The sequence below is a fragment of the Acipenser ruthenus genome, chromosome 1 (genome assembly GCF_902713425.1).
Source record: "Acipenser ruthenus chromosome 1, fAciRut3.2 maternal haplotype, whole genome shotgun sequence".
NCBI classification, from domain to species: Eukaryota; Metazoa; Chordata; class Actinopteri; order Acipenseriformes; family Acipenseridae; genus Acipenser; species Acipenser ruthenus.
In genome coordinates this window covers 61,112,449-61,123,114 of record NC_081189.1, presented here as the reverse complement: position 1 = coordinate 61,123,114, position 10,666 = coordinate 61,112,449, and positions in this window count along the sequence as shown.

The following is a 10,666-nucleotide window of genomic DNA, read 5'->3' as shown; positions in this document are numbered from 1 at the left end:
ACCAAGAGTCAACATTAACATGTCCAGGTTGAAAAGGGTACTTGACATTATTAATAACATATGACTGGCCTCTCACATTTATCTGTATGCCGATATGGCAATCCAATCCAATCCCAAGACCAAAGCAAAAGCTATTTTATCCTGAGGAAGCACAGCAGTAGGAACAGCAAAATTTAAACCATGCACTTGATAATTCAGAACTATCACACTTAACGGATAAGTTTGCTCCCCATTAGCTAAAGACAGCGCTTCATATTTCCAAGGCTGCAAAACATCTTTCTGTGTTTTTATTTTATCCCAGAGCTGTGCCTGTATTAAAGTACAAGATGCACCAGTGTCTAACATTGCTTTTACACCCCAAAATCGCATTGTTATGGACACAACCAATTGTTGTAAGAAAGGCAGTTTGCACAGCTGTTTGGACATGATTTTTTTTATTTGAAGACCCTACTGTTTCATTTGCACTAGAGACAGCATTCAAAGTTTTCTTACTAACATCTGATTTGTCAGAAGAGAAATTGCGCTGTGAAGATTTAAAAGTATTAATACCATCAGACCGATTTAAAGGACACGCTTGGGGTGGATGATCTTGATGACACTTCCAACAGACAGTAGCAGCTTTTCCAAGATTAACAGCACTAGTTTGTACAGTCAGGCTTTTGCCTGGTGCAGATTTACCAGAAACACAATTTTTCCCTTTACTCATTTTATTTTTCAATTCAAATTCTACAACTGAAACCTTGTCTTTTTCATACTGCCTTCCCAACTGAACCAATTCATGCACTGTTTTAACTTTTCCCCATAACTGAATTGCTATAGTAGGATTTATATTTTTCAGCATTAGCTCAAGTATGTCTATGTCTGTCAAAAACGCTTTCCATCTTTGACACAAAGCACAGAAAGAATATGCAAAGTCTTGTATACTTTCATCATCAGCTTGAACTCTATTTCTTACTCTTTCATCCATTTTGTCCTCAAATGAATCAGATAGAAAAACAGCAAGAAACTGTTTCTTAAATTCTTCCCATGTCCTTATTTGGTCACAAGCAATCTCCCACCAATCTCTTGCAATTCCATGCAAGACATTTCTCAAAGTCGCAATAATATCTTGATCCAACATCGGCCAAAGGGCAAGAAAATCTTCACATTTTGATATATACAACAAAATATCAGATGCATCATTTAGCCTCCCTAAGGAAGGAAATAACCGTTTTATAGGTAACATGCTTTCTTGAATAAGGGGTTTAACAGAACTATGTGATACATGTGTGTGGCAATGTGCCCCGCCCCTGTGTGCATTTATGTGTTGCGTGCGTGTGTTAATGTTGGTGTATAGTCATTGGTACACGGGATATAAATGGGTGTGTGCAGCACAAGTATTTAAAATGTAGATTTGTATTTAGGCACGAGGAGGGCACAAATCACTTCACGTGCTGGTTAAATGTAATATGTGAGCACGGGGTTGCACGTAATTCACTCACGTGCTGGGATTCAAGTGAATAATTAATTAGTAATTGAATCCCAGCACAACAGTATATATAGACACATTTTCTTTCACTCGGGGTTGTTGTGTGTACGGTGAGTGGAGAACGGGATAGGAGACAGAGGTAATATTTGTAATAGTAATAGTAATAATAGTTAAAATCTGCTCACCGTGTTTGTCTGTGTAGTTCGTTTTGTTTGTCTATTTATTTTGGCGCAAGTGCCGTGTCCTGTTTTGTGTTTCTGTTTCAAACTTTTTATTTTCTGTTCTGTTTATTAAATGCTGAGCACTATTACGCGCTCAGCTTCACCAAAACCCCAAGTCTCTGTTTATTTCCTGGCTCTGGTCTGACGCCACCCACTCCGGCCGTCTTTGTGACACGTGGTGTCCTGCGTGGGATCTACAGCGCCTCCAGGACTCAGGCCAGAGCAGGAACCGCATTTTTGGATTAAAAAAAAAGAGAAAAAAAAAAAAATGGCAGAAGACGCCATCAAACTGCGGGACTGGATCCTGGAAAATGCTGGGCTGGAGGCCCAGTCTATGCCAGTAGCCATCCGGTTCCTGCGGTTGATGGACAGGGAGCGATGGGAGGCTTATGAGAGGGAACAGACCCTAAGCACCTGGGAGGAAGGTGTGGAGTTGGTCCTCAGCTACCTGGAGGCAGTCATAACCACAACAACAGCCCAGGTAGCAGGTCCACCAGCAGTGGAGTACCTGCTGTCCCCGTCTCCACCAGCAGAGGAAGAAGGCCTGCTGGTTTTGCCTCCACAGCCCAAGTGGGAGGAGCCTGAGTGTCCACAGCCCAAGCGGGAGGAGCCCAAACGTCCTACGCCTGAGTGGGAGGAGCCCGAACGTCCTACGCCTGAGTAGGAGGAGCCCGAACGTCCTACGCCTGAGTGGGAGGAGCCCGAACGTCCTACGCCTGAGTGGGGGGAGCCCGAACGTCCACAGCCCAAGAGGGGGGAGTCGGTGCGTCCACAGCCCAAAAGGGAGGAGTCGGTGCGTCCACAGCCCAAAAGGGAGGAGTCGGTACGTCCACAGCCCAAAAGGGAGGAGTCGGTGCATCCACAGCCCGAATAGAGGGAAGTCGGGGCTTCCACAGCCCTAGAACCCAAGCTGCCAGCAGAGGGAGAATGCCTGCTGGTTCCACCTCCACCAGCAGAGGGAGAATGCCTGCTGGTTTCCCCATCACAACCAGCAGAGGAAGAATGCCTGCTGGTTTCCCCTTCAAAGGCGGAGCCGCACCAGTTCCCTGCAAGAGAGGCAGAGCAGCACCAGTCCCCTGGAAAAGGGGGAGACTACACGCTGCTCCCACCTCCATCGGCAGGAGACTACACGCTGCTCCCACCTTCACCGGCAGGAGCAGAGCAGCCGGAGCTGCCTCTGCCTCCGCCACCTACACCGGCAGGAGCAGAGCAGCCGGAGCTGCCTCTACCTCCGCCACCTACACCGGCAGGAGCAGAGCAGCAGGAGCTGCCTCTACCTCCGCCACCTCCACCGGCAGGAGCAGAGCAGCAGGAGCTGCCTCTACCTCCGCCACCGGCAGGAGCAGAGCAGCAGGAGCTGCCTCTGCCTCCGCCACCTCCACCATCAGGGGGAGAGGAGCAGGAGCTGCCTCTCCCTTCACCAGAAGGACCAGGACGTGAAGCTGGCGGCCCTCAGCAGCCCTTGCATAGGCTGCTGAGGGAAGCATGGGGAAGAACCGCCCGGCCGCAGAGGCCGAGAAGAGGGCCAACACCCGCACCCCAGCTTGTCCTGACTCCCTGCCTCACTTCGCCCAAGGATGCCGGGCTCGCTTCGCCCAAGGATGCCAGCCGCTCCGCATCGCCTGGGGTTGCCAGCCGCTCCGCATCGCCTGGGGCTGCCTGTTGCTCCGCATCGCAGCAGGAAGTACTGTGGCCGGAACCCCACCAAGGGGAGCTGCCAGTCACGAAGAAGGTGGGGGAGGTCAGGAGACCTGCTCCCACCGCAGCGGTTTCGCTGCCGGAGATCGTGGGGGAGGTCCGGAGACCTGCTCCCACTGCAGCAGTTTCGCTGCCAGAGATCGTGGGAGAGGTCTGGAGACCTGCTCCTACTGCAGCTTCTTCGCTGCCGGAAATACTGTGGTCGGAGCCCCACCAAGGGGAGCTACCGGCTACGAAGAAAGGGGGAGAGGTCAGGAGACCAGCATCCCCCGCAGCAATTTCGCTGCAGGAGTGGACCAGCATGCTGTCAGCCGTGCCACTACCGGCAGGGGTGCTGACAGCATTGCCAGCCATGGGCCCACTGAAGCCTCCCTTCCCAGCCCGAGACTTTGTCCTGGACTGCTGGGTTTTTAAGGGGGGAGGTGGCCGTTGAGGCCATGTGTGCTGCGCACAAGTGGGGGTATATGTGGCAATGTGCCCCGCCCCTGTGTGCATTTATGTGTTGCGTGCGTGTGTTAATGTTGGTGTATAGTCATTGGTACACGGGATATAAATGGGTGTGTGCAGCACGAGTATTTAAAATGTAGATTTGTATTTAGGCACGAGGAGGGCACAAATCACTTCACGTGCTGGTTAAATGTAATATGTGAGCACGGGGTTGCACGTAATTCATTCACGTGCTGGGATTCAAGTGAATAATTAATTAGTAATTGAATCCCAGCACAACAGTATATATAGACACATTTTCTTTCACTCGGGGTTGTTGTGTGTTCGGTGAGTGGAGAACGGGATAGGAGACAGAGGTAATATTTGTAATAGTAATAGTAATAATAGTTAAAATCTGCTCACCGTGTTTGTCTGTGTAGTTCGTTTTGTTTGTCTATTTATTTTGGCGCAAGTGCTGTGTCCCGTGTTTTGTGTTAAAACCTTTTATTTTCTGTGCTGTTTATTAAATGCTGAGCGAAAGCATTCGCTCAGCTCCACCAAACCACAAGTCTCTGTCTGTTTATTTCCTGCTTCTGGTCTGACACCACCCACTCCGGCCGTCTTTCTGACAATGTGTCTCAGAAGAAACTGACAATTTTTGACCCTGAGTGGCTTGGCTCTCTAATACTTTCATTCTACACTTTAAAACCTCATATTCTTTACTTATAGACTGTATTTCATGTTGTAAGTGAATATACTTATCATCACGAACCTCCCTTGCAGAATTCTGGAAAGCCTTAAACTCAGTATCAAGCTAAACAATTTGTTGCTGTACGGTAAATATAGAGTTCTGAAATGCCTGCTGAAGATCAGTTTTCATATCCTGTACATCACTCACAAAATTCTGGTGTGTACTAATAATTAATTCTTGATTTCGTGTTTCAAGCAATACTGCATTAGCATGCCTCTCCTGCTGCAATATCAACTCCCATTCTTCATAACCCCTCCTCAACTGTACAAACACATTTGTGAGCCTGTGGAAGGGTGTGGGTATTCACTGACACGGGAGACAGAAATTGTAGTTGAAACACCACACAGGTGCTCGGTTTTATTTTTACTCCTGTGAGTTGCACCGATTTCTTTGAGCCCCTTGAGGGCGCTGTCCGTGGTCTGGCTACCAGCTATGGTATCCAGAACCTACAGGGAATACCACGGCAGGGTACTCAAGTACAGTCCAGCACTCACAGGTGCTCACAAATTATGAAAAACGAAAAAGGCAAAAAGAAACAGGGAAAATAAAATACAGTAAGGAAAAACTACAAAATAAATGTGCTGCACTTCGCAGCGTAAATCTCCCCAGTCGACGCTACCCGTATGACCCGGGCCTCCGTCCTACTCTATGCTGTTTCCAGCTCACTGCACAACAATATCGGGCTGTCCAACGATTCCCCACTTTTCTCTCTCTTTCTTTAAAATTATTTTCTTAAATTTTTCTTTCCGGACGTTTGTTTTCCTCCCGTCCCTCTGTAGTCAAACGAGACCGCTTTGCTCGCTGTTCCAGTCTAAAGGGGCAGATCTGAGGAAACAGCAGAGTATTACTTTATAGGTTAAACAATCCCATTAAAGCCCGCCTCCCAGCCACTCAGAGAGGGGGAAAGCCCACACACCCTCTTCCCCACCTCTCTGTGTCACCGCCATGACTGGCAGGCAGAACCCACGGGACTGCCGCCCCCTTCCTGCAGCATCGTGCATGCGTCAGACGGCCAGTCCAGATCTCTCCCTGTTACAGAGCCCTTGTTGATTCTGTTCACTCACTTCTGTATCTTTAATCTGATCCACCACAACCTGAACTGCTTTCACTGTATGTGTCAACGTAACCACATCAACCAAAACACGCAAAACACTGTTTACATTGGGCAATGGTATAAGGGGAGGAAAAAGAGGAGAAGATAACCCTGACTCGTCCATTATATCAATTAGAGACTTTCAATGTATTTTACTTGTTCCACAAGTTGCAGAGACCCCTTTGTTAGCACCACATCTTCCCCAGTCACAATATTCATCCAAAAATCCTGACCTACATTCATTAAGGCCATTATCAGTATTAAAAAGAATAATTATATTAAAAGTGATACCAAAAGATTAAGGTAGCAGTCCCAATATACACTTGTAACAGGGCGAGGAGCCCTGTACATGATTATTTATTTTTAGAATGGGGTCTCCCCCTCCGCCCCTGTGTCCCATTTGTGTTATTTTGTATTTGTTTTGTATTATTATTATTGTTGTTGTTGTTGTTGTTGTTGTTGTTTATTGTTATGATTTATTTATTTATAAATGTGACAGCGGAGCCGTAGGTTTTGTTTGGCAGCGTGGATGAGAAGCCCCATCCACAATTTAAAAACCTTGTGTAGAAGGTGGCCATCTCCCAAATTAATTAAGTGATTAATTTTTTGCTAATCGGGTCACCTGCATATAAGCCTGCAGTTCTCCCTGCTCATGGTGGGTTGCTCAGAGGAGAGAACGGAGCGAGAGAAAGAGAGGAGAAAGAAACGAGAAAGAAACAAAACCAAACAGAAAGTAAAGTAAAATATAATCTAGGAACAGGGAAGGCGATTTGCCCAGCCTGACCTGGATCATTTGGTTGGTGTTTTGTGTTCATGATTTTTGTTTTTGTTAAAACCTTTATTTTGCTCTGTGAGCAGTGTTTTTGTTTAAATATTTATTTTATTTTTGTTATTTAAATAAACGGCGCACACGGCGTCTTTTGCACCACAGTACTGCCTGTGCTTTTCTTCCTGCATCTGGCCTGACGTCACCACGTCAGCCATCCTGTCACAACACCATACAATGTGTACATACAATAAACAATAATGGGACACAACTATAACATTTAGTCCCTTCGTGGTCGCCAAATTATGTAACAGTAAACAACCTATCACCATAGAGATACTACTACATCATTCTATTTGTACTCAAGTTAAAAAAAAAAATTATATACATATATAGTGGCTGATACTAACGTCACAAGTGTATGTTATCCACGCCCCTAGGAATGAGGGTTACTGACATGTAACCGTAGTTCTAGGAGTGGTATATGATGCACATCAAACAACCCACCGACCTCCCCTGGCATATGGCACACCGATTCTTGCTTCCAGTGTGTAAGAGCTGACGTCACAGGCCTGTGCCGAGGAGGATACCACCCGGGTGGGTAGAAGGAGCAAGCTTAAAAACCTTCGGACCAGAATTAAAGAGGAAAAAGAATATTATTTACATGTTGTTCAGGCCTTTCCAAAGCAGTTGACCCACCAGTGCTACACCTTCAAATTGAAGAGATTTTTCATTTGGTATCAGGGCACAGAGCTAGACCCCCTGTCCTGCCCAGTGGCAAACATCCTGGATTACTTCTGGTCCCTCCCAGGCAGGCGTACGGTTGATGAACCTCAAAGTACACTTGGCAGCCATCTCTTCATACCAGGCGTGAGCTGCAAATACAGTTCTATTTCTGTAGTGTTGATACGGCTCTGCAACCTGAAGTGGGTGTGAATGTGTTGAAGTGTACATGTATATCCATTGCTACAGCAGCAGTGGACCATGATGATGGATGTCTCTTGTGCCATCTGGAAAGAGTTGCGTGTTCTATGTCTTACCTGATGACAGCAGTCTTCACCACTTCAACTCCAGATATAAAAATGAAACCCCTTCCCAGGTACCAGATTTTGAAAATAATAATAATAATGTTTTCAAACCTGTACTTGCTATAAAATGTTAACATATGATGAATAAAACACAAATAAATGACCTAAACTGTGTTTTTGATTAACCCTTTATGCTCCTGTGTACTACATACCCATGTTCAATATAGAGATAAAAACACTTTTTTTTTTTTTTTTTGGAACAATGAAAACAAAAACGTTGCTAATAACGATAATAATCAGTAATCAGTAATTATCAAATAAAAATCAAACAACATCAAACGTGTGCCATTATCGACTTGCTCTGTGCCATTTATTATCCGGGGTTGCCTTCGCAACCACTGCACATTTTTCTTGTGTCCTTTCTTTTGTTTTCATTTTCGTAGCAGACCCTGCACCTTTTTTGTGGTCTCTGCTTCCCTTCTGTTGGAGGGATAGTCACAAATGCGTGTACAGGGCTACTTTGCGCAGGCATTGTGATGGATCTGGCTGCCGCAGATGCCTGCTTTACTGCCTTGTACCCAGTACTGTGTTTTGATAGTATTTCGTCACAGCACTGCCATTTCAAACCAAATAGCTTCCCGTTTGCAGCTGGCTTACCTGTAAAGTAGCTGCATACTCTTTTGTTTGTACAGTCACAAAGGTAAGTGATTAGCTTTTCGGGAACAATAGTCAAAAAGCACTCCAATGGAGAACGCAAACTCTCAAGTTCCACGGAAGACTGGCATCATCGTAGGGATCAGTAATAAACACCCAGTCCCCTGCTGTTCTTGGCTCCACTTCCTCATCATCGCTGAGTGATAAGTCAGCATCACTGTCGCTGGTATCGAAATCCTATGAACCAACTTTGAAATCTTCATCACTCCTGTTGTTGCTCTCCAGGTACGTTGCCATGTTTAGCTTTCGCTAAAAACTATATAAAGTACAACTAAAGTAAAACTAATAATAAAACAAAAAATAATAATTTAAAACACCATATATATACTTGTAAAAGTTGAATGGCTTCCTGCAATATATCTCAGTCTTCTAAATGCCCACAGGTAGATTGGAATCGCTACGTGACACGCAATTGGATACAAATGTCACCTGACCCTCCCCCGACTTTCATTGCACATTCCACATTACTAGCACTGCCTTAGAGAATGAAACCTAAAAAGCTGAGAAACCGCTCACTGAATAGAATGAGAAACTTGACGTACGCACGTATGGCATGGTACTGTAAGTGGGTTTTCATTTGAAGTACGTGTGTACTTCATGGTGTTGAAGTGGTTAATGAATATTTCTGTACTGTGGGTGTTGTCGAGTGATTGAAAACCAGACATGTGTTTTTTTGTTTTTTTTTAATTTAGTCATCGCCAATTTTTTTACCCCGGTTTTCTCCCCAATTTAGCATGCCCAATTATTATCTGTATCCTCGGCTCACCGCTCGCAACCCCCCCACCGACTCGGGAAACGGCGGCTGGAACACGCGTCCTCCGAAACGTGCTCCTGCCAAGCCGTCATTTTTCGCAATGCAGATCCACAGCAATGCCACCAGACCTATAGTGCCAGAGGACAACACAGATTGTGGCGGCTCCACTGCAGAACCACAGGCGCCCTATCGGCCACAGGGGTCGCTGATGCGCGGTGAGCCGTGGATTCCCCTGCCGACCTAAGCCCTCCCTACCCGGGCAGCGCTCAGCCAATTGTGCGCCGTCCCCTAGGAACTCCCGGTCACGGTCGGCTGTGACATAGCCTGGATTCGAACCTGCGATCTCCAGGCTATAGGGCACATCCTGCACTCCGCGTGGAGCACCTTTACTGGATGCGCCACTCGGGAGCCCCTAGACATGTTGTGTTTGAATTGAAGGTGATGGTCTCGAGGAGTCGAATGGGTCAAAGTTGACAGGATGGCTGAGGGTGATGATGTCAGGCCAGAAACAGGAACTAAAAAAAACAGACTCAGGTAGCACTTGGGTACAAAGCGCACTGCGATGCTATGTTTATTTTGACAAAAATAAATCTTTTTTTTTTTTTTTTTTTTTATAAATTTAGTCGTTGCCAATTAGTTTTTATTATTTTCTCCCCAATTTGAAATATCCAATTATTTTTTTATTATGCTCAGCTCACCGCTACCACCCCTGCGCTGACTCGGGAGGGACGAAGATGAACACAAGCTGTTCTCCGAAGCGTGTGCCGTCAGCCGCCCGCTTCTTTGCACACTGCGAACTCACAAACTCACTACAGCGTCGGAGGACAGCGCAGCTCTGGGCAGCTTACAGGCAAGCCCGCAGGCGCCCGGCCAGACTACAGGGGTCGCTGGTGCACGGTGAGCCGAGGACACCCTCGCCGACCTAACCCTCCCTCCCCCCGGACGACGCTCGGCCAATTGAGCGCCGCCCCCTGGAAGCTCCCGTCCACGGTCGGCTGTGGAATAGCCTGGACTCAAACTTGCGACGTCCAGGCTATAGAGCGCATCCTGCACTCTAGCGAGTGCTTTTACTGGATGCGCCACTCGGAAGCCCCGAATAAATAAAATATTTTAACATAAAGAAAACACTGCTCACAGAGCAAAAATAAAAAGGTAAACAAAAACAGGTCTTGCACACAAAACCCAAACAAACAAATACGATGCTGGAGCTTCCCGCACTCGTAGCAATATTGTTTTTACTTTCGGTTTTGTTTTGTTTAATATTTTAATAAAAAGAACACACTATATATATATACATATATATATATATATATATATATATATATATATATATATATATATATATATATATATATATATACACACACACACACACACACACACACACACATCTACTATAACTCAGCTATCCGTCCCGTTCAGCTCATTCAAAATTCTGCTGCTTGTCCTGTTTTCTCCCAACCTCGCTACTCTCATGCTACCCCTGCTGCTTTGCACCCTCGACTAGCTTACTATCTCTGCTCGCATTGAATTCAAGACCCTTGTTCTTGCCTACCGCTCTCTTCACCACACTGCCTCTTCATCCTCACACTCCTCCTCTACTGGCTGACTGGTCATACCTTCCCTCCACTCTCCATCCTCCCGTGCCCGCTACTTCTCTTCCCTGACCCCTCTGTGGTGGAACCAGCTACTGGAGAACTTCAGGATTGCTCCGTCTCTCACTGCCTTCCACCGCCTCCTCAAGACC